A 6000-nucleotide genomic window follows, 5' to 3' on the forward strand; every position below is an offset into this window, starting at 1 on the left:
CTCTGCATTGACTTGCTCTGAAATTCAAACAAAACAATGCACTTGAAGTCTCTACAATAGGGTCTGGGACACATTAAGCACTAGGAACAGCCTAGTTCTCCTATTCTCCACCTCCTCTTTCTTCTCCTTACAACCATTTGAGTTGGAAAGACCTGGCTTTAAATATCCGATCAGTTATTTATTTTTTAGCTACAATTTTCTCATAGGGCAATAATAGCACCTTCCAGTGTCATGAGAAGTTAGACGTGTGATCGCTGGAATTAGATAACCAGAGTTCAAATCCTGGTTCCTCCTCCTACCAACTGTGTGTCTTTGGGCATTGCTTTCCCCCTCTCTGTGCCTCAGTCTCCTCATCCATGAAGTGGGGAGAATACTTCTACCTATTCTTTGGTGTTGTGTGAATTAAATAAATTATGCCAAGTGCTTACAATGGAACCTGGCATGTGGTCCGAGCTCAATCACGGCGTATTACTGTTGCTTTTTATTATTAGTATTGTTAGACTTCTTTGAGAGATGCGTGCAGAGGATGTGACACACACAGAGCTCAATAAAAGATATGTAATGTCATCTGAGCAATCTTCCGCAGGTCTGGGCAGGAAGGGTTCTCCCCTATTGGGGAATTGAAGGGACTATGGTCTTCATAGGGAAGACCATATGAGTGATTTGGAAAAAATGACAGGACCCTACAGGATGGGTATCCAGACTCCTAGCTCTAATGTTGAATCATATTCCATCACAAAGAATTAAATTATAGACCATTAGGATTAGAGGGATACTGAAGTGTCACCTAGTCTACGATTTTCCAATCACTCAGCCTTTCACTCATTCATTGAATGTATATGTTTAAAACACATACTCTGTACCAGCCGCTGTTCTAGGAGATAGAAGTGAATGCAACAGGCAAGGTTCCCGACCTCATGGAGCTGACATCCTGATGGAAAGAAGTCATCAACAGATGCAAAATAATATGCTCGTGATATGGACTAGGCAGAAAAATAAAGCAGGGAAGAGGGTAAAACTGCACGAGGCTGGAAGTGGAGTAGAGAATAGGGTGGTCAGAGATGGCCTCCCTGCCAAGTTGACATTGGAACAGAGACTCAAAGGAAGTGAGCAAGTGAGCCATGCACGTTGCCTGGGGGAAGAGCGTCTGAGCAGAGGGAATGGCATTGCAAAGCCCCAGAGTGGTCAGGTAGAGAGTGTGTTTAAGGAGCAGTGAGGAAGCCCATGGGCTCAGAAGGATGAACAGAAGGTAAATATAGGTCAGGGAGTTAGGGAGACATGGTGACCAGAGCACATGGGGCCCTGTGGCCATCGTAAGAATTTGGCTTTTACTCTGAGTGAGATGGGAGCCATGGGAGGGTTTTGAGCAAAGGAGGGGTGTGATCTATTGCTTCTTAATATTTAACACAATCACCCTGCCAGCCTTGCTAATAACAGGCTGAAAGGGGACAAGGGCAGGAGCGAAAAGCCAAGGTAAGAGGCTACAGCTATCTTCAATGATTCTAAAGATGGGGCAGGTATACCGGGTTACCTGAGATAGGATTTGATGAGCTGAGAACCAGAATTAGATACTCTATATCACGTAGAGATTATCCTCTTTTCAACTTTCCTTCAATCTATCTGGACTAAAAAGAAAGTTTCCCCATCTTGGAGTATGTCTTTAACATTTTCCCTACTGCTGCTAATCTTTTTTTAATAAAATGAGAACAGCCACAGGTGAAACACCTTAGGTGGGCAACTGTATCCAACTAGAATTTAATAATGCACTTGCTTTCATTACATTTATTTATTTATTTATTTATTTATTTATTTATTTATTTATTTTTTGAGATGGAGTCTTTCTCTGTCCCCCAGGCTGGAGTGCAGTGGCGCAATCTCGGCTCACTGCAAGCTCCGCCTCCCAGGTTCACGCTGTTCTCCTGCCTCAGCCTCCCGAGTAGCTGGGACTACAGGCGCCTGCCAACACGCCCGGCTAATTTTTTGTATTTTTAGTAGAGACGGGGTTTCACTGTGTTAGCCAGGATGGTCTCGATCTCCTGACATCGTGATCCGCCCGCCTCGGCCTCCCAAAGTGCTGGGATTACAGGCTTGAGCCACCGCGCCCGGCCTCATTACATTTATTTTTTAACAGCTTTATTGAAATTCACATAGCATACAACTCACTCACATAAGGTGTACAATCCAGTGGTTTTTAACATATTCACAGAGCTGTACATCTATCACCACAATCAATTTTAGAATATTTTCACCATCCTTAAAAGAAATCTCATGCCTCTCTGCCATCACCCCCACTGCCCCCATCTCCTCCAACCCTGGGCAAGCACTAATCTACTATCTACTTTCCTTCTGTGTCTGTAGGTTTCCCATTCTGGACATTTCATATGAATGGAATAATAAAAGGCTTCTTTAACTTAGTGTCATTTTGTCAAGGTTAATCCATGTTGGGGTATGTGTCCATGCCTCAGTCCATTTTATGGTGAAATCATATCCCATTGCATGAATAAACCACATTTTGTCTATTCAGCTAATGACATTTGGCTTTCTACTTTTTTTTTGCTATTATGAATAATGCTGCTATGACCATTTGTGTACAATTAATTTGTGTGTGTGAATGTATGTTTTTATTTATCTTGGGGTATATGCTAGGAGGGGAATTGCTGGGTCATCAACATTTGAGAAACTGACAGTTTTCCATAGTGGCTGTACCATTTTCCATTCTTACCAGTGGTATAGGAGATCTCCAACTTTTCCACATTCTCCCTAACACTTTTTATTTGTCTTTTTGATCATAGCACTCTTAATGGGTATGAAATGTTCTTCCATTGTGGTTTTGGTATGCATTTTCCTAATGACTAGTGATGCTGAGCATATTTTCATGTGATTATTGGCCATTTGTATAATTTCTTCGGAAAGATGTCTATTCAGATCCTTTGCCTTTTTTGTTTTGTTTTGTTTTGTTTTGAGATGGAGTCTTGCTCTGTTGCCCAGGCTGGAGTGCAGTGGTGCGATCTCGGCTCACTGCGAGCTCCGCCTCCCAGGTTCACGCCATTCTCTTGCCTCAACCTCCTGAGTAGCTGGGACTACAGGCGCCTGCCACCATGCCTGGCTAATTTTTTTTGTATTTTTAGTAGAGACGGGGTTTCACCGTATTAGCCAGGATGGTCTCGATCTCCTGACCTCGTGATCCACCTGCCTCAAACTCCCAAAGTGCTGGGATTACAGGCTCGAGCCACTGCACCTGGCCTGCCCATTTTTTAAATTGGGGTCTTTGTCCTTTGTATTATTGAGTTAGTTGTAGGAGTTCTCTGTATCTTCTGATACAATTCCCTCATCAGATGCATGATTTGCAAATAATTTCTCCCATTCTGTGCATTGTCTTGTCACTTTTTTGACTTGCTGCTTTTTTTGTAGTTACTTTTTTGACAAGTGATGCTGGTTTTCCAGTAAGAACTATGTTGTGAATTTCATCTTTAAATGAATTTACCTAAAAAATGTGAAGCGGTGGCTGACCCCTTTTATTTTACACGTGGGAAGACTGAGGGCCCTGAGAAACCCGAGGCAGATGTGGGGCTACCAGTTGGATGCCCTGATCACCAGCCCCTGCCTCTTTGCACCACCCTAAGCTTTGCGGGGGCAGGACACATGCCAGCATTCTATCCCATCGATTGTGTGTGCTTGTTGAGTGAAAAGGAAGGAGGCATCTTGTCTGTATGTTACAGCGGTTTCCTGTGGACAGGGTAGCTTTTCACAGTGCAGAGCAGCGTGATAGGGTGTCTCTCTGCAAGCTGAGTGTGTGGGCATGTTACAGAGCCCACTGTGTGTGTGTGTGTGTGGGGGGGTGGTATGTGCCAGGGCACCCACACTCAGCTGTAAACGTGAGCTCGTGTGCACACATGCATTACATGTGAGCACTCAGCCAGAATGGGTGGGAATTAGGAACATGTTCTAGCTTTGCAGACTGAGCACAAGAAATAGAACATGGGATGTGTGTGTGTTCATACTCAGTTCAGGTTGACCTTGCTTTTGGCCTTGAGCTTCTCTGCATTCAGTCTTCTCATCTATAAAGCAAATGAGAGCTGGGCTAGAACAACTCTCCTCACCCCTCTTTTTAACTGCAAGTTTAGTTCAAATGGAAACTGTGTATCAGTATTCTACCAGGAAAACTACCATCGGGTACAGTGGGTAAGAGGAAGACGCTGGAATTAGACCAGGCTTCAGCAGACTTTTTCTATTAAGTGCAAGATAGCAAATACGTTTGGCTTTGTGAACCATTTAGTCTCTGTCACTATTCTTCAACCCTGCCCTTGTAGCACAAGCAGAGCTAGACAATATATACATGAACGGACCGGGGCTATTTTCTAATAAAGTTTTATTTACAAAAACAGGTGATTGGTCATATTTGGACCCTGGGCCATAATCTGCTGACTCTGTGTTAGAGAGTCTGAGCTCATATCTCACCTCTGTCACTTTCTAGCTGTGTGACCTTGGGCAAGTTACTTAACCTTTCTGAGCCTCAGTTTCCTCATCTGTAAAATGGAGGTGATTATCCTACCTCTTTCCTGAGTTGTGGTGAGGACTAGAGAAGGTATTTCATAGAAACGTCCCTAGCGTGTAGTAAACATTCAATTAATGTTAGCTACTATAGTGGCATTCTTACGTATGTGCATGTGTGTGCCCATGTGTGTTCACTCTGTGGGTGTGCTTGGCAGGCATGCACAGGTTTAGCACACATTGCCAGCATGGGTGATCATGGAGATGTGCACACAGTGCATGCAATATGCCTACTGGTGCAGAGTAGATACATATATGGGATGTGTACTCATGCTGGTTATGAGCTGAACAAGTGTGGGAGTACAGACTTGAAAACACAGAGTCTGTGGGTGCATGGAAAGCTTGCATTTGGATAGGAAGCTGAGTGAAAGGAAGACAGTGGAGGGGGAAAGGTCAGACTGAGCCTTAAAGAATGAGAGAAAGACAGAGAAAAAGCCTGGACTTTGAAAAATTAAAATACAGGGCAGAGGAGATAAGTTTGACCAAGACTTAGCAGGAAGCTGTGAGCAGGGAGGAGCCTGGGGCCCCTGGGGGCTCTAAATGGGGCAGGTCTGGAGTGTTCCCAGCCTAGGCTGGGCCAGAGGATGAGGCATCCATGGCTTCTTCCCACGGAGAAGGAGGTGCCCATTCAGCTGTCTTTCCTCTGGGTAATCCAGAGCCCTGAGATCAGATCCTATAGTTTGAAAATGGAGAGGCCCTGAGCATAAAAGAGTACAGTGAGAAATGAACACGGGAACATGCACACCTCCAAGATCCACCCAGAATTTGAGAAGGTCAAATGCCAGCCACAGAGACCTGAATTCCTATCCAGATTTCATCAGGGGCTGCCTATTTGACTTCTGTCTATTTATTCAGTCTCCTTCACTTTCAATAGCCCCATCTCCAAGTGGGAGACAGTAACCATTTTAAAAAGCTAACAGCTACTGTTTCCTTCTAATGTATCTTACCATGTATCCATCAGATCCCTGGGCTTCATCTATGTGAATCCATTTAATCTTCACAACAGCCCTAGGAGGCTGATGCTACTATTATGCTCATTTGGCAGGAGAGGACACTGAGGCACAGACTGATTAAGTGACACAGATGGGATACCAACTCAGGCAGGAGCGCACTAGAGGCCTAAATCTTCACCACTTGATCCTTAACAGATCATTGCACAAACTGCCTTTCAGCAGTGGCCATATATCCTACAAAAGAAATGTGCAAGGCGAGCGTGGTGGTGGGCACCTGTAATCCCAGCTACTCAGGAGGCTGAGGCAGGAGAATCACTTGAACCCGGGAGGCAGAGGTTGCAGTGAGCCGAGATTGCGCCATTGCACTCCAGCTTGGGTGACAGAGCAAGACTCCGTCTCAAAGAAAAAACAAAAAAAGAAAAGGAAAAGAAATGGCGCACAGCGATCCAGTCTTTGGGGTTGGGAACGGGGGTAGGCAGGGATGCTAGGACTGAAT

The sequence above is a fragment of the Hylobates moloch genome, unplaced genomic scaffold, assembly GCF_009828535.3.
Source record: "Hylobates moloch isolate HMO894 unplaced genomic scaffold, HMol_V3 SCAFFOLD_12, whole genome shotgun sequence".
Taxonomy (NCBI): Eukaryota; Metazoa; Chordata; class Mammalia; order Primates; family Hylobatidae; genus Hylobates; species Hylobates moloch.